At 38.3% G+C, this 19,645-nt stretch overlaps 1 protein-coding gene across 6 annotated transcripts in view; it reads right to left on the bottom strand.

Moving 5' to 3' along the window:
• The window catches only part of PARD3B (par-3 family cell polarity regulator beta), a 433,796-nt gene that overhangs the window by 249,564 nt on the left and 164,587 nt on the right, over window positions 1-19,645 (bottom strand). The window lies entirely within an intron of this gene.

Below are 19,645 nucleotides of genomic sequence, written 5' to 3'. Positions count from 1 at the left end.
AAGGTATCTAACTCCTGGTCCTCACACCAGAGTCCCACCATGCTTCCACTGGTGAAGCTCGTGGTAATGCTTCCTTGTCTGCCTAACCTGAATGCCACAGACCTTGGATAAACGCAAAGGGGGTTTTTCTGCTCTTTCTATCCCTTAGTAGCATTTATCTGGTAAATAGATATTTTCACAGTAACTTCACAGAAAAAGAAATTATGTAACCATTTGGCCTGACACAAAAATAACAGTCCACACAGGGACCTAACATTAATGCTAAAGCTCTTGAAAACTATTATTTAACTTTCTTTTTGTGCTCCCTAGACTCTTAATGTTTGCAGTTTTTTTCATACTGGGAGAGGGAAAGAGGTACCAATGAGATAAGACCACTGTCAGCAGGTGATATATTAGCTTTAATGTACTGTACTTCATTGCGACCCTTATGGCAATAATGTAAACAGAGCAAAATCCATAACAAAGGCCTTCTTTGGAGAGGTCACTTCTGCCAACTCTGCAACAGGAATATAGCTGGAAGACATAAATCTTCAGCTGTCAACACACTAAAAGAATTCAATTCAGAGCTTGATTTTAACTAGATAAAGCCTAAAGTTCGTAATTATTTTGTTGTTGTTGCAGTGGTACGGTTTTCCTGTATATATACTTGCCATATCAAGTTGTCTCCAGGCAGAAGGTAGCAATGTTATAAATTAATTCCAAAGAACGAAGCCAAGTAGATAGGTAATTTAATTTTCAAAAAAAAGCTCTACGCTGTATATTAAAACTTTCAATTTCTCTCAGAAGATGGCTCTACTTGGAAAGATGGCTTTAAAGGTTTTGTGTTTTCAGTCCCTCAAAGACTTGTAGAACTTATTTTCAGTTTATAAGTATCAAGAGAGTTTGGGAGTGAGAGTGGATTGCTTTGCATTTTAAAAAAGAATCATGACCAGCCTTGCAAGCAAACCCTTGGAATATAAATCAAGCTGGATCCCGTTTTGGTTCACACACCACTTTTGAACATATAATACTGGTAGAGATTCTTTTCGTGTGTTAATCAGAGCACAAGCCAACAGACTTGGCTTCCACTGCAAGACCAATATAGCTTACTGAAAGCAAAATTCTGTCACTAATGGAAGAACTATTTAAAAAAAAAAAAAGTGTATTGAGTATGTGCTATCTCTTCCAATCACTTTTCACAGTGGAAGCACATGTCAAGGAGCAATTCTTGTTATATGAAGCATATTCCATACCAACCTCATAAATCAGGAACTCAACCTCAAGCAGTGCATTAGCAATAGAAATCTGACACACAGCCTCCGTATCTTGACTTCATCTTAAGAAAAGATAGCGCCTTCGTAACAACAGATGCCAGAAGCAGACAAACCTCCTAACAATAATGCTCCCAACAAAGCTAACCTCCTTTAGCTAACCACTGAAAACACTGGCGCTACAAAGGATCTTCTTTTTGGAAGGTTTAAAACAGCCAAGCCATGAGGAGATTTTAGGTTGTGAATTAACTAGACTCTTTTCCGCCAGACACTGGGTGCAACACAGTGCTGCTCAGTGCGTGACAGAGAACTTGGTACTCATGCCTCAGAACTGTTTTGTTATTTAAAGCCTCCCTTGCAGTCTACACAAGTCTGCATAAGCTACACTATTTCTCTGTTTCTGGGCTTTTGGTTAGTGCTGTTCTTGCTGTAATGACGTTACGTCCATACTTGTCCTCCATTTCCACTTCTTAGGAAACAGATTTCATGGTAATGACAAATACTGATTGATGTTCAGAACACAATCTCATCTTATGTTTCTGTTGACTCATTCACAGGTTTTAAACCACAAGGAACCATTTTTTGATCAACAAGTCTAATCCCAGATTTGTTTAGCGACACAGCACAACATTGGTAAGGGCACAGTTACAGTCTGAGATAACTAAGAGGTTTTTACAAAAAGATGGCAATGAACAGCTTTCTTTTCTGCTAAAGACCAGACCAGAAAAAAGCATTTCTAAGCTGGATAAGAGAGTTATTATAGATACTAGGGGTATCAGACCTTCAGTAGAGGTCTTCAAGAACGGATTTATAAACACGTCACAAATGTTTCAAGGCACATTCATTCCTTTGCCAGAAAATAATGGTCCAGCCTTATGAAGTGCCCAACAGTCCCACATTTCCACATTTTCATCACTCCACAAGATAAAACTTCTGTGAGGAATTAGACAATGAAGTTTGGAGTCTGTAACTGCAATTACAGCTTACTACTTTTTTTTTTTTTTTTTTTTTTTTTTTTTAATTTAAATTTAAGGGTAAAAGCTCCTAAAGAAAAGTTACCCTCTATGGAGCTGGACAGAAGTGTGCTGAGGGACTTCAGAAACGCCACAGGGGGAAGTTCAGTGTCACAGTGTCTATCCTGCACACCACTGCCTGTTTTGATTTGAAGGCATATAGTGCTCACAGATATCACAGATTATCACATGCTCAAGTCAGTAAACACAAAGCCAGATGTATTTAAAGGCTTAACTGATCAAGGAAACATGAATCATAACACTGAAATTGTAACTGAGCTCTCTGAGAATGACATGAGAGCTCCAGTAATGTAACAATCACTACAAATGGACAAATTCCTTTCATACTTCAGCATTTCATTACAAGCACAGTAAATTTAAACAGATCATCTGTGCAATTAGCAGAATGATAGCAAACCAACAATGCACAAGACACTATTAGAAGACAATGATCCAATACACACAGAAATTCTCAATCTCTTGTTCATATTTTAAAGACTGTTGTCAGTTTTTCAATAGTAGCAGAATTAATGATACTGGCTCCCCAAACTTGACTCAAATTCAGCTGACAGTGTAACAGATTTGCAGTGACAGAATTGCAGCTTTCACTTAGGTAATAGGAATAAAATGCAAAATGGTATGGTAAAAACAAAAGCCAAAAAAGCATATGCATCTTAGAACAGCGCAAGTTTTTAAATGTATTTACATAGGAATAATTTGAATTAAGCAGTTTTTCTTAGTGCTGCAAAAAGCATGTTCTTCAAATTAGGACTGAAGCAGAAGAGGGATCCTATTAAATAATAGCCCTCTGCAAACGACTGTAATCCAAATGCTTGAAAGAGTCTCGTATTCATTATGTGACAGCTCTCAAATTAGGTAAACATGGATGTGTAGCAGTAGAAAGGGTGACACAGTACATACCAGTAACATTTTCTTCTCTGTGACCACGCACAGTCTTCTCAATTCAACAATCAGCATGGACATATATTAGCCTCAACAATAAATATGCGGGAATCAGTCATGGGTGTTACTGAGGTTAGGGAGTATGAGAAATTCTCTGTTTTTTCTTTAATTTTTTGAAAATGCTTATTTCATAAAAACCACAAAACGTCTGGGGGAAAAAAGCAGTAGTGGCACTTTTTGACAGAGACACAAAAGTATTGGTTTCTGGCTAGAAAAAGAGAGACAGACAGACAGAATTGACTGAAAATGGTCAAAACAGCTGGTTTTTATTTCAAAGGGTGCAGCCCTGAGCAGCTAACATAGTAGACAGCTTCCCTGACAACCAGGCTACCGACCAGCCCCATTACTCTGTTTTTTCGCTATCATCACAACCCAAAACCTGCGGATTTTTGTATCTTAAAAAAACCACACCAGACCCATTCTCTAACTAAACTCTGGTTACAGTGTAGTTTTGCATTACATTTTAGCTAAAAAGAAATCTTTTGTTGAGGTGGTTCTGCAGCAAAACTTTGCACATTCACCCAAGAGTGGACTGACTATACCACCTAGCCCAGTAAGACAGCTTTAGAAATATTCATGGGCCACCAGTGGCCATAAAAAGGCCCTAAACCACCTTCCTCAATTCTCCCTGGTAGGCTCAGAAAACTATTCTTAAGACAAGAAGTACGTTTGCAGGTAGTACAAAATTGCAACAATATCACTTTTAGAAAAGCTATGTAGGAAAAAACATTCTCTTCTCCTTGGAAAAAAAATTATTAAACAATAACCAACATGAGACAAATCTCAGAACTAGATAAATTTAGAGAATAGGAAGTCTACACAAACAACTGGTGAAAATCCTGAGTGCAGAGTATACTTGGAGTATAAAATAGTCATCAAACACTAACAATGAACTTGAAGGAAATAAATAAGATCTATTAATAGAAGAAATACACATGGTATCTACTCAAATTAGGACTGAAGCAGTCTGGCATACCCAAGGGAAAGTCTCTTTATCTGAAACTTTCTTTTAATGATGAAGTTAAAAGTGAAAATGTATGTCTGAAGGTCCAGTTTACAGTATTGTATTCCCTGAGGGCATCAGCTTTCTAAAACAAAGGAAAGGCATCCAAACCCTAAAGCAGAAGGTCACTGAGCAGAGAGGCAGGCTGCAGAGCTCACTCTCCCTATTTGGCCAACAGTAAAACTTCTTCCAAGAAGGTTCAGTGGGAGTTCAGATTCTACCATCATAACAAACAGTCAGATGCAAGGAAACCTGGGGGTGAAGGGGATGCTTAGTTTACAAATGCAGGAAATGTCTCATCTACTGCTCTCACAACAGACAATTTTAATTACCATATTTAAAAATTGAACATTTTTAGCAACACTTTCAGGATCACATGAGCATTTCTGACAGCAAGAATGAGTTTAAAAAGTCATAGCACTATTTTTAGCTTTAAAAATCAGAACTTTCATAAATATTCCCAAACCATTTAGTCCCTGTTACAAAGTAAAGGTGTTTACCTTCAGCTACAGCAACAAATGCAACAGTTGACACTGCACACAGAAGACGATCCCCAAGACCATATAGCTCAAGGAACACACATAAAGGCCCTTTTTCATTCAGTAATAATATAGCCAAGCACAGGTTAAAATAGGATAACCCTATTTGTACCAAAGTTATACATATCTTGATGTAACATCCAACAGTTAGATACAGTGCTGTTCTCAAGTTCTGGCCAACTGTACATGACTGTGCCTCAGAAAGGCTTCTCCATGGCTCACTTCAGTCTGTTGGGACAAAACGTAAGCTGCGCGTATATGTGCATTTCTGAAATGGCTAAGAAACTTCATTCAACCACAATAACTGGTGCCCTTCATTACGATACTCCTGCCACCCTCAGACTGTAAAAAGAAGAATGCAGCAAACCACAAGTTTTAAAAATGTTTCAGACTTAAAATCAGTATCTAGATTCCCCCATTTGGCCTTAAATAATTGAACCTGTGGCACTAAAACCCTTCATTAAGAAAACACTTATTTTATCTGTATTACTTATGAAGTAGAGAGTCAGGCTATCTCAAGGCCAGGGAACACTGACAAGTGAAATATGTAACAAGTGATCAGTTAGCAGAAACCTGTTCTTAAAACACCTTTGTGGAAGAAAAAAATTTTTAACTGGGGAAAAGCATTAAAATCAGGACTCTGAATAGGTTAAACATTACACATTGTAAAATACCAACTTCCAATGAGGTACACAAAACTCAAAATAATTCAAATATTAGGTATGAAAACAAAGTTGGTGTCAATATCTGCGTTTCATCTGCTTAGCTAACCTTTCATTATGAAACTAATACCGGACTTATCTTCCTGCCCACACAGCTTTACATAACGCCCAAAACCACTTCCTGAAATATATCTAAGAATGGTTTAGTATTGCAAAAGCATGCATAACAATGCCTCAAAAAATTTTCCAGATTAATTTTGTTATTTTAACATATAGCTTTCCTTTTTCCTTCTAAATAAGCATAATGAAATATCAAACATCCTTTTAAAACCAATCAACAACAGAAAATGGAGTTAAGTTGCTCAGTATGCTCTTAAACATCACAGAGCTTGTCCGAAAGAGAAAACGTTGATCAACAGACATACAAGCTGTCATACTTACACAAGTGTATTTATAACCACAACTAATTTATCTCAATTAAAAAAATTCCTAACCATCTAACATCCCCACAGTATCACTATCATCAATATATCAAGGATGGAAACCAATGCAAAGCAAGCTAATAAAATGCTGCTAAACTGAAGGAAAAAATACTAGTGTTTGTTACGGTGTATTTCTTATTTTTCCAGCGGTCTGCTTGATTTAAATCACTCTGCCTTCATAAAACTTGATAAGTATTTTTAAACAGCTTACAATACTTCCATTTCACTTACTGATTAAACTACATCATCCTCTCAACTATTCAGAATGAAACTCATTTGAAATGGATAATTGATGCAATTGTGCAGTATCTACAAATGCAATTAATCACTTGCTAAAGATGATTTTTAGACAGGCAACAAATATGAAATTAAGAATCATACAGCTTCTTTCAATGTTGTCAATTGAAATGTATTCTACTGGACTGGTAAAAGATATTTTTCAACATAAGAATAGCTGTACATCTTCAGATATTTTTAATAACATGCAAGTGGATTCATGTTTAATTAGCACAGTACAAAGAAAAGCCATAATATAGCACAGGTTTTAGCAATTACATTGACAGTTTCAGGAACCACGACAGCAACATTTTCCCCCTCTCAACTACCAATGGATTTCTTGAATATTGTAGTGAGCTGTGGTCTTGGCACTTAAAAAGATATTTTAAATCAAGGGCATAGACACTCTGCCGGGAATCAGTCTGCAGTAAGAAATTACTCCCCCAAGTTGTTTGCTAACAAGTCTCTGCTGAGGATTATCATCACAGCTGAATTGTACTGGTGGATTACATACACCGTGTGAAACCCATTCCCTGGCAGATCCAACTACTCTGGGCAACTTTGCACTGAAGCAATTAGGAGCAACTGTAGCACATGCGCAGTTCAACTGAAATACTCACTATCATCGTGAAAAGTGGAACAGGAACATTTTATGCACACACATTTATTTTCAAAATTACTGCTTATGCCTTAGCTTAGTGGCCAACAACTTCTGTCTAAAGAATATGAGGGCAAATTCTCAGTAGTAAACAGGGCGCTCTCACACTGAGAAGCCAAGGGAAGAGTACCTCATGGAGATTAAGGATAGGAGGCAATGTCTTCTACCCTCCTAATTACCACTGGCCCAAAGTCAGCAGGCACCTTGAAGCCCCTGCCTTCTACACGGGCAAGATACTGTTAATATCAAACATCTCCCAGGGATCATAGGAGTCAGCAGCAACCAAAACCAGAGGAGCTTTATTTCTTCAGGGACACAAGCTACGTCACCAGTTTCTCACCTCTTAACTCCCACTGAGCTCTTCTGGAAATGTTCAACCTCTGCATTTAAAACACACTTTGCCAATATTAACCTTCAAAATGTTCTCCCTAACCCTTCCTGCTCTACCTACTCCCAATTTGTTTCCAGTCTTAACCATTCAAAAATCTAGCTGAGGAGCATTCTCTGCATGGAAACAGCAATGCTCTGTTTCTTAAAGTCCTACACAAACAGCAAGTTCATTTTTTTAAGAGCAGCAAGGATTGTTTTAGGCCTGGAGATCAAAACTGTTACATATAATTTTGGTCATGAAACTCTCCAACAGTCCTCAGGTGAAAAACTTCTCTAACACTGAACAAAAATAATTCCACTAGTTGTAACAGTACTGGAGTTCACACCTTTCTTGGCAGTTGTTTTGCATGGGTGAAGGGAAGGAAGAGGTGCGGCTTGAGTGCCTAAGTACTTCCCTTTGTGAAGGGCTCAGAGGAAAAGAAAAAACAGAAAAATTGCCTCAGTTAAAAGTCTCCAAATGTAGCTTTCCTGCACATAAAACTTTGGACTTAAGCCCAACATTTTAAGAATTTCCAGGGTGAGGTGTGAGCAATGTCTTTTCCAAAGCAGTGGAAAGCCACTTTTAAAAGCATTGATAGCATATTGATAAATATTTGGATTTAGCACCTCTATTGGCCAAGAACCAATTCTTGAAGTAACAGGAAATGTTTCAGTAGGGGAGAGAAAGAGAAAAAAAAACCAAACAAACCAAAACTCAAACACAAAACAAACCACATTCACATCAACCAAAAAAGTACTGGAAACATAAGAAATATGGTAAGTGTCTGCAACTTTTAGGAGCTGTCAATGTTGGAACAATTACTGAAAGGATGGAGTAACTGGCCAGCCATATGACCATTGGCACCTTTAAAACAGAGGATATGTTTATTAGCCCTCTCCCCCATTTATCATGCTGATTTTAATTGCCTACTTTGATCAGGTAAGGATTCAAACACACATATGCTACTGAATGTTTCTAGAGAGGGTTTCATGATGGAAACACATTAGGATTCTATAGGGTGTACAGAATTTTAGAAAATGAAGCTCTACTTTCTACAATTAGAAAACACCAGGATCTGTCCAGTATCAGAAAAAATTAGTTTACCAATAGCTGCAGAAAGAGTTAATGTCAATGTATAGCTCTTTTCCTGATGAAAACTATATTAATAGCAGAAAGTAGCAGCAAAATTAGTTAGAGAACATTACTGACTTAAATACCCCTCTAGTGTTTCTGAGTGTGTCTACATGGTCTTTTGAAGACATATACGAGCTCTCTGCCTGCACTGTAAGCCAAGTAGACACTACAAAGCAGTATTAGGAGGTCAGCGTGCCTAAGCCAGTATTACTTGCATCTCAGCAAGCTTATTAATTTGAGCTCATCCATGCTAAGAGCATTTAAAAAGATTCTGGCTGACCTGAAGTATGGCTACTCTTGTACCTAGGTGTTAGAGGTCACATAGACAGATAATGAGATTCTGCTAGGATATTAATATTCATATTTTATTTACCTTTTACTTATATTTTACAGACTATTGCTAAATTTACTGTCCAGAAATCCATGGGTGGTCTAGAACATTTACCAGTGCTATCAGCAATGCAAAGCAGTAAAGAAGCAGGTGTTTCCAAGCTGTAACTTATGATTTCTTCTGTACCATCCAACTTGGAGACAAAAATCTATGTTCAAAGAAAGTGCACAACCTTTGGACATTTGAGTTACTAGATAAATTGTTTGTAAGCATTCCCATGGCAACAAGCATCATTTTAAAAAGTGCACTATCATTAGCTCTACAAATGCACACTAATCCCTTCTCTTGGTTGGAAACTGCCATTGGACAATTAATATTGCAAAAACAGGAAAGAAATTCATTTTTCTACAAGAAAATCCATCAAATTTTCTCAGACCAAGAGAACACCAGCATTATCTTCCCTAGTTTGACTCACTTTAAGCTTCCTAAGATCTTTAATTGACAGAACCTTTTGCAAGAGATTTGCAAGCTACAAATCTATATTTTCACTCCTTTCTTATGTGTGCAAAGAGGAACTGGTTGTATTTCTTTTAAAAAGTAAACAAAAAACTCTCTGAAACTACTATACATTTTATCAGGATAATTTCTTCATGAAAGTATTACTCAATGACCATCTAAATCTTATCTAGACAGTCTTATATATGATACCACATCATGATTTACCCAAAACGAGAATTCGGGTTTTATTCACACCACATAAAGCTACTATTTCTGAACACTTAAAAAAAAAACCAAACCACATACCACTAATGCACAATACAGAAAAGAAAAAAAAAAACCTGTTACAAATGTAATTGCACTAAATCAAAACTTTCTGCTTTTACTATACTATTGTGCCCTCAATATTAATCTGAAATGCTTCTAAAGAACATGTATTAGCTAAAAGCTGAATGTACAAATGATACTTTAGCCTCGCAACTTTATTCCTTGCAATAAATCCTTTACTGAATTTAGCTGCCTTTTTCATCCAAATGAAAATTATGTGTATCTTCACCACCACTACCAATGACAATGGGAGTGAACACAATGGTTTCTAAAATTTAAAAACCACACCCATTTTCAAGGTTAAAAAAGGGACTTCACTAGAGGTTGTATCTGATATTTTGCTGCTAATTCTCTTTACGAATGGAGCATATAATGTGATGCCTTAAACAAGGTAGGTTGGTCAACAGGCATCCATAGTTCTGTCGACTCTCTAACAGCAAGGAAAACGAAATCGTTACCATCCATAGGCCTGCTAAGCACCTCTCACAGCCTGTGACAGCCAACATTAAGCTTTCTCTCAGATCAGGAATCTCTCTCATTGCTTTGGAAATTAAACAGTAACATCAGTAAGATGCTGTAATGGGATAAGAATGCTCTTTATCTCACTTTAGAAGTCACTATCATAGCCATATTTAAGTCAAGAGGACAGTCACTTCAGTAACCAATACCAGATGAAACTTTGAAAAAGATATAGCTAACCACATTGCCCACATCTTCTCAGATGTGCCTTTTTGTAACACACCACTAATCGGTGATAGCCTAAGAGATTCCCTGTACCAGTAATCGGTGGATCACACTCGCATCCAAAGACCACCTAGAATCAGGCCCACAGGGCACACCTCTCCCAGCAGACAGAGCTGTGCTGTGGAACGGGAGGCCTGGCGGAGGCATGGCTCCATTCCTCCTCATCTGGGTTTGCCACTTATGGTGTATTACATTGTGTTTTCCTCAGTGTACAACATAGGTTAGTAATTGCTACTTATGTTACCACTATTCCTCATATGGGATTATCATAGTGAAGCAACAGCACTGATTAATCAATTAGCATGGATTCATTAGAGAAGAGATGAGAGATAGGGCACTGTAATTGTGTTTACTGAACAATGGATGACAGTGTGCTTAAAGCCCAGGATTCTAATAATACACAGCCACCTAGCATGATATATACATAACATTATGAATATTTAGAACATTCTCACTGCAGAACTAGAGAGAAAACAATCAGAAGGTGACTCTGTGTGCAAGTAAAGCTGGAGCCTGAAGAATGTGTAGAAGAGAGAGAGCACAAGACAGATGGTGCAGTCAGATGAATATTTTAGCTTTGACTAAAATCTTGTAGAACATGTACATCAATTCCTATAGTCCAGTACGCACAGGTGCATCTGCACAATACAGCGGCCAACAGTATTAACAGTCAAAACCTGCTTTTCTAATTAAACACTGACAGAGCCCAGTCTCTATGAAACAAATAGAAGCATATAGAGTAACTTAGAAGCTTTTTCTCCAGAAGTCCAAGGTGCACATCCTTCACTGCTTGCCCTTGTCAAAGGTTGAACACTGAACTGACATCAGCAACTGAAGAACATGAATACCAAACTCCCAGGCACGTCTCATGTTTCAATATATGATCCTCTTTAGGCACTAATGCCATAGGCAAAGACTTCTTCTTCTAATGGTGGTATACAGACTAGCCAGTAATGCGTATGGACATCAAGAGATGAGACAAGACTTATTTCTTGAAAATATGGTGCAGTCAAGAGGTATTGAAATATAGCTTCTGCTGCACTCTGAAAGGATAAAGACTAAACAAGAATGTAAAAGGTTACAGAGGAAATGCTTTGCTAAAAAGCTAAGGTAGAAAACATGCCCACCATACTCCAGGAAATGAGAAATCTTCACATAAATCAAGGATCAGGGTCCTGTGAGAGACCCAATCTATAGCATGACAAGGACTTGAATGCTCTCGAGACCCACTCACCCAGTGTTTTCCCAAGACACTTCCACAACATCCCAGGGAACCACGGTTTGTGTTTAGCGTAGAGCTTCCTCAGCTTGGAATGCAGCCCTTGAACACAAGGTACTAAAAACTACATTGCCTGTTTAGATTAAAGGCACTTTCATTCCTGCTGGGAGTTAAGTATTCCCCATTAACTTTGTGGGCTGCAAATTCATTTACTTTTCAAGAAGTTTCAGGCATTGAGTTAATGAAAGACCTATCAGCTTGCTTCCAAGTGGCTTACTGGTAATAGTCTGAGCATCATCCTGTAGACATCTAATATTCAAACATTTTCTCCATACTTTAAGAGATGTTAAATTCTCAAATTTTATTTATATCTATACATATGTATAAATGTGTGTGTGTGTGTATATATCTATATAAATATAAAAGTTGCAGGTGAATTTCTTAAAAAATCATACCTGGTCACAAAGATACTATGGAAGCTTCACAACATATCTCAGTACAGGAAGGAATTACTTCTCTTAGAAATCCTGCTCTCTCCTTGGCTCTGGGCATTCTGCAAACCAAATTACAACCTTCATTCTCAACAAAACCTCCTCAACACTGTGGCCAGGGAGCCAGCATGATGGCCTAAGAAAAAAACACCACCAGTCGGTCTTGCCAAGCCTCTATTTGACAGGTAAACCCCAGACTAGAGATAGTCCTGAACTTCTCTAAGAAAGAACTAGTCAGAGGAAAAACAGGTCATCGGTCTTGAAGATGTTTCTAAGGGACCATGATGTCATCTTAACCTAGACAGCATCAAATAAGTGAATAAGGGTTAAAATGTTGTCTGAATCTCTTCAAGGAATTGAGAGTTGCCTGCATCCAAATGGAAGAAAACACACTGCCCTATATAAAGCCCTTGATCTTGATCCCAACTCTCAATGGAAATTAAGGCAACTCTGTAGCATTTTAATTCTGTGCAACTGTATACAAAACCTTATTTTAGGATCTGAAATTACAGACACAGTGTTAACCCTGAATTTATGAGTGGATATTTTTAATAAACCTGAGTTGACTCCTGTGAGCCAAGACATTACTATCACTGGCTTATCTTAAACCTAGCAGGCAATTTAAACTAGAGACGGATCACCTGAGAGTATATTGTTATTTCCAACAAATCCTTATGAATCATAATGGCATTTTCTACCTCTCCTAGGATTTTTAAAAGTCATCAGAAAATAACCTTTCATAAAATGATCTGGTTTCATGTTAATTATTAACTACATCTTGAAATAACAGCACTGGTTAGTAAATAATTTGACAGCACTAAAAATTGCAGTGGAAGAAAACAAGATTTATCACATGGTTGAAAGAAAGCGGGGTGAACAAAATACCTTAAGCAAAGGTGTATGAGCGTATTCATTGGGAATAAAACAGAATAGCAATAATAAAGCCATATAGATTAATTAAGCTCAGGATATTATAATGAGCACAGTTTTACCTACTGATCAGTTTATGTGGGGGACAATCTTACACAGTTAGAACTCTCACAACCATGATTTTTTTTTTTTAATCATTGAAGGAAAATAAGCAAAAAGGAAATCACACGGCTAACTTCATTTTCACACTATAAAGTTACATTTATTGACGGAAATTGCTTTTTTAAGGTTACAGGTGGACTTAATTGCACTATAGTTGTTGACTAATAGCAGCGTCTTTAATTGCAAGAACAAAGGTCAGAGAACACATTGCTGTTGCTTAGGTGAGCACAATAGGTGACACAAACAAAGGAGTAATTTTCTGAAAGACAGAAAACAGTATGAGTTATCAATTCTCCTATTTCTTGCATGTGTCCCTGGACAAAAATGCCTGTTTCACTTCAATGCCTGTTTCTTTGCTTTTGAGAAAAACAGGAGAAAACTGTGCCATGAGAAGTGTTGGGAAGAAAAAGGTCTTCCAGCAAAAATTCCCAATTTTTGTTTAAATAAACATTCTCACTTATATCAATGATTCCTTAGAAACAAAATATCCCAGAGGCATGTTTAGTATATAAGTGTTTGCCAGAACGTGGAAGGAAATAGCTAATCTATCTCCTTGCATGCCTTTATGTAGCTCCATCATTTCCTAACCTCTCCACAGAAGATGCTCAAGCTGGTTTCAGATATGCAGAGAAAATACACGCTGTGACAAAATAGCTCCCTTGTTTCCAGTTCCTCAGAACTCAGAAACCAAAAGTATGGCACCAAATTGCAAAGTAAATCAAGTCCCAATTTAACACTGAGTACATGTCAACTCAATACCTAACTACTACTTCCTTTCGCAGTTAGGTCTTGACCAAAGCAAATCACATCAGAGCACTCCAGCAAATTACAAAGTACTCTGCACAATAATTAACCCAGTGAGACACAAGGATGTTGCTCATGTTTGCAGATAGGCAGCTTTCGTTTCAGTATTCTATTCAATTCTGAAGATTTTTAGAAACATTTGGAGTAGATATAAAAGGCAATGTTTTCTTTCTTCTTTTTAGGCTAAAAACCTCAAAATTTATGCACTCTTTTAATACTCAGAAGATGTTTGATCATGTTCAGCAAGACTGGAAAACTGAAAGCTTTGCTTTACAAACCTCTAGTCTCAGCTGCACTGCTATCTCGAAGACTGCCATTTTATTATGGTTCACAAAATGAAAGTATCCAATTAGCATCGTACTCCATAACTGCCTTGGGCTGAGCTGTTTGCTCTTTGTTACCTATTTGAGTCAGTTTGTCTCAGACAATGGTACAAACCAGAAGACGGTGAAGCAAACTGTAGTGAAAAGCTGTTTCATGAGCCGACCCAGAGGCAACACAGTGAACGTGTTCTTGGAAACACCATGGCTAACAGATCTGTTTTACATGTAAAGCAGAAGTAGCCTATTAAAAAAAAAAACAACCCAAAAAAAACTTTGTGCAAGTTACAGGACCATCCAAACCTCTCCCCCAACTTCTAGAATACATCTCCTACAAGCTCATCCCTCCCAAACTGCAAACTACCTTCTTCAGATTTCCTCATTTTTACAATTCTGTCATTTTTTTATGGCTAGCTGGGAGGGCCGAGGTCAGTTAAGACTGTGTTTATGACAGAAAGTGAGGAACATTGGCAGATGCATGAAGGAGTGACAAGGTTCAGTACATCCGAGTACTTTATGATGCTTCTGAGCTAAGGCATGTGAAGTAAGATTGATTTAAACACTAGTATTTCCTTAACTTACAATTTCCTTGATTTTAAGAAATGTGTTGACAGAAAATTTGAGCAACCTTAACACTAAGTTATCAAAGTTTTTATGTATGTGTATTATTTAAGCTTTAAAACTTCAGTACAACACGCTTAGATACAAAGCACAGTGCAGTTTTATTTACCAGTTAAATATTTCAAATACGATTACTTAGGAATAAACCCAACATGAATTATCCAGGTCTGATTATAATTAGAAATACTCCACAACCAGAAATGCTGGAAGACCAGCAGCATGTTGGGAGTAAGGGGGTGGGTTGGTTTTTGGGTTTTGGGTTTTGTCTGACTCTAAGAAAACAAGACTACCTATGCCAAGTTTGCTGAAATTTATTGTTTATAAAAGCAAATTTATAAAATGTTTTGAAGTTTCTTATTCTATCACATAGAAAAGCAAAGCTTTTTCTTAAGACTTTATAATTGCCTTAAAAAATCCAAAGCACCACAAGCTGCTAGACTTTGCTTGCCCCTTTCTTATATTGAGCACTACTAATCTGCGTATTTAATGGCTCTACATCACTGTAATATGTTCTAGGTACTCAAAAGTAAAGATGTTATCTTTTGTTCTAGAAAGAAAAGGTAGAAATAGCTTCAATGAGTTACTTTGCGAAGGAAAGAACAAGGTAGACTTCCTAAAGAAAGGCCTCTCACTCAGAGATGAACTTTACCAAATTCAAAGGCAACCGGAGGAATCATTCACTGCTTTTTTCTGAGAATGAGCTTAATACTCCAGGACCCCTGAAACATGGTACATCCTGCAGGCACAAGCAATACATCCTAGACAAAAGTAGCTCTCAGCAGAAAAGAGGATCATGGAGGGAATGACATTTTTTCAAGTATCTGTACATAATCTCATGCAGGGCTTTAAATTTCAACAAAAAAAAGCACAGTGAATTTGGCTTAATATTTTAATAGGAAGTACTGGATACATGAAACAGAACAGTGGAATAACAGGATAATACTGATTTGTGTTGCTAAACCGGTGCACTGCTGCATTTTAAGCTACTTGAAGCTTCCCCAATACACGTTCACTCCCATATAATGGTAATGGAGTGATCAAGCCTGGAGATCACAAATACAGGGGCCTGGGGAGCTGAACTCCAACTCAAAAAAACAGTTCTGAACACTTCGTTTCCCTCAAGCATGAACTGCCTACAGCACAGTGTTGTGAGCACAAAAGGAATCCAGGTTCTAAGAGGAACAGAGATGAGGCTTTCTATCTGCTATATCCGCTCTCAGAAAATAACCCTTTCCTGTTTAAATGGTTATAAATTTCACTAGCAACAAGTTTAGCTAGCAAACCTTCACTGGAACATAAATGGAAACCCAACCAGACCAACTTCAGGGATAATTACACTTGACCTGGACTGAAAATGTTCCTTTCCTTTGTGCAAGAATCCCCATGGCTGTATCCAATTCCAACAGCTACAAGCACCATCAAGTCTGGAAAACACAAATGCAAGGATCCAGGGAGCTGAATGCAAACTGAAATAAAGTTTGAACAGTTGTTGGTTCTTCCCCTTCCCCCCTCCCCCCCCATCAAGCCTGAACTGCCTTACATCTTTGTAACAATCAAACAGGAACTGTTTACCATATGAAAGCAAATATTATTTCTGTTGTTATGGCTATTTGGACATCTGATGGCCTCAGGCAACCCAAAGGGGCTCCAACAATAACAGCTCAACTTAAAAGTCAAAGGGCAGATACCTTTGAAGTGAGAGACAACACAGAAATAGTAGTAGACCTTGAAGTTTGGTCCGATGGAAAGAACCTGAACACTTCAGAGCGCATTTCATTCATACTCACAACACTCCTGAAGGCAGAAAAGGCACACTTGATCACCGATAGTGCTAAATGCCAGAAAATCTAACAGCAGAATGCTCTTCCAACAAACCCCTCCCCTAGGGAAAAGGCAAAGGCTATCAGCAGTTCCATTCAGAGGGGTTCAGGGCTCTGGCAAATGGCAATAGAGAATGATTCTTGTCAGGTTCTCAATTAGCTTGCGAGAGGGCAGAAGTTAATACTTTGTGAACTAATTAACTTTTATTTTTTAAAATAATTCTCTGGTAAACATGAGTGAGAGAAAACCTGACAAAGAAAACGTTAGCTGTCTCTGCTAAGAAGATCCTTTGATTCTTTAGCATTCAGGCTGAACAAGCATAGAAGTTTTAAGATATCAGTACATCAAGACTACCGCTCATGAGCCTGTTCAAACTAGTGGAAAGGACAACACCAGATTTCCAGTTCTGTGTTTGGCTTGATTTTTAGAGCCTTACAACACAATTCAGGACACAGGTGAGATACTGGCTTGAAAATAAATGCTGGGTTCTAGGAGCAAGTAGTTTCAAGTTGGATTAACAATGCAACTGGAAGCCCACAGCTGGGTCTCCTGGGTCTTTACTTATATTCTGCAGCGGTGTGATACTTCTTAGCACAGGAAAAAGAAAATGGCAATTACATTTCTGCTGGGAAAGGAGAATACAAGACACTACTGCATAGGTAAGACTGCAATCTCAGGGAAGGACCTCACCTTGCAACTTTGGAGTAATCATGCTTTTTGTGCAATTGTGGCTTCTCACCAGTAAGGAGAGGTGCATAAATGTGTATAAAAGGCTTCTATACATTACATGTTTTCAAAGCTCCTCTAGGGGCAAAGACTTGTCATTTGGCCTTAAATCAAAGATTAATAGTAACTGTGCACCCAAGGATTGTAACAGTGAGAGCATATCTGCCACTGGTATTTTATATTTTATTGCCACAGACAATGGCTTCAATCTGTGGTCAACAGACCTCTAAATTCCTTAACTACTTTTAGAACTTCATAAAAAAGTAACTGAAGATGTAGCTTACTGTCTTCATTGGAAAATTTTGGGGAGTCCACAAACCAAACAAAGTGAAGTTATAAACCGTACTTCAGACTATATTGGTTGGCACTTCTGACACTGGCAGAGACAATTACTTCTTTTTTTGCTAGTGAAAGGACAGAAAATTCTTGGGGTTTTTGTTTTTCATAGAGATAAACCTGAAATGTACTAAGGACTGCTGCTGGTTTTCCTCCTGGATTCACTTCAGATTTATTTATAGCAGGGCTTTCTGCCTTTATCTGCAAATGTCACAATTGAGCTAGAGACTTTATATAGTTTCTTGGTTTAATAACTATGGTAGATATAGCACATGTTCTGCCTCTGCCCCTCTCTGAAAATAAACAAAACTAATCAGGTCTAAAACCTAGTTTATATCTCACTGTTCATAGCAAATAGAAAGAGTTGGGCACAGATAACCTAATTTTCACCTGTTTCTGCTTACTGCATATATACTAACTCAATTTAGATTGATCGGTTAATGTTTGCAGAGTTACTACAGTGGCACAAGGGTACTACATCCATTCAGCTTATTTTAAAAAGAGAGAAACCAAGATGAAATGTTGTTCATGCTCCTTTTTAATTTTATTTTAGCTCTTTGTTTATCTCTTCACTTCAAAGCACTTCCAATATGAGGCACAGTTTCAGTGTGACAACTTTGTAAAATTAAAACAGAAAAAATGTGCCAGCATCAATCTGCTTTACATTGGAAAGCACAACAGCCTTGAGACAGAAATGACGACTTATGAGAGCAAGCTATAATGAACCCAGAAGTGCTATCTGCAGTAGCAAAAACATATTAGACTGGAGGCTGAACACTCCTGCCACAATTTGTCTTCCTCAATAGGAGCCTCCTGTTCCCCAGTTGCAGTGTACAGTCAAGTCTGACTCCAAAAGCAAGGGAAAGTTATCAGTAGGAATCCCCACAATTCTGGTGGCTAGCATTTCTTATTTGACTTGAAGCTGCTTGAATTCCAAGTTAAAAAAAATACCACACAGAGTAAAGCTGAGTTTGTGAGAGAGTTCCCCCACGTGTGGCCTGCCACCGCCTGGGCAGGAAGGAGGGAAGGAAGGAAGCCACCCCGGCAGCAGGAGCCCCACAGGGCAACCCCTGCCAGCCCAGGGGCACACGAGCCACCTGCCCCGCCACAAACCAGGAGAGTCACGCGGGGTGCAGTCCTGGAGAGTGGGAGCAGAGGCTGGCCAGCAGTTGCAAAGGCTCGTACGAGGCTGCCAGAAGGGCCCCGAGTGGCAGGGCCAGCCTGCCTTCCCCTTGGTCCCCTGCAGGAACGGGGCAGGGGCAAGGAGGCCTCCCTGTGGCAGGGTGAATGTCCCAGTGCCCAGGAGGACTCCAAGCCTGCGAACTGGCTCCCCATTCCCCAGTTCAAAAAAGCCCAAACCTCATGGCAGGACAAGCACGTTACTAAATAAAGTCCTGTTTAAGAGAGAGGTTAGACAGGGTTAAGGGTCTGACCCCAGCAGTATCAGTAAAACTCAGTGGCAGGTGCCTAAGTAGTTGAGCCCTTCTCGAATTTCAACGTTGCTGGAAAATAAATTGTACTCTCTAGTGAGCTGTGTTCTCAGACTCCTTTGCCCAGACATCCTTTCTTTATCTGTGAACTGCAATGTATTTATCTAGTTCCTGTTCTTTTCACAACAATGAGGCACAATCTCAATTCTCTTTAAATACATTTGATAGCAGAGAGCACCACATGAACATATATGCTACATATGCCAATAAGTGTATAGCATTGCTTTATATTGCTTTCCAAAGACATGCTTTCCTGCTAAAAAGAGCTTTTGGTAGCCTCAAAGCAGAGACACTTTCCTGTCTTCTACTTCAAAAAAAATTTTTTTTCCCTTTAAGAGCTAGTGCATGCTATGAACTTGCTTTCCAACTTTAATTTGTATCATTTTACTTAATACACATTTATCAAAAGCCGAGATTCATTATTTCAACCACTTAAAAAGCAAAATAAACAGGTTATAAGTTGCATATATCAAATCAAGGAGTATTTTGATTTTTCCAGTGCAAACTAAACAGAGTTGCCAACCAGACTTAAATG

Source organism: Haliaeetus albicilla, chromosome 4 (assembly GCF_947461875.1).
Source record: "Haliaeetus albicilla chromosome 4, bHalAlb1.1, whole genome shotgun sequence".
Lineage (NCBI taxonomy): Eukaryota > Metazoa > Chordata > Aves > Accipitriformes > Accipitridae > Haliaeetus > Haliaeetus albicilla.
Note: the sequence above shows the minus strand (reverse complement) of the source record. Positions and strands in the feature narration are given on the sequence as shown.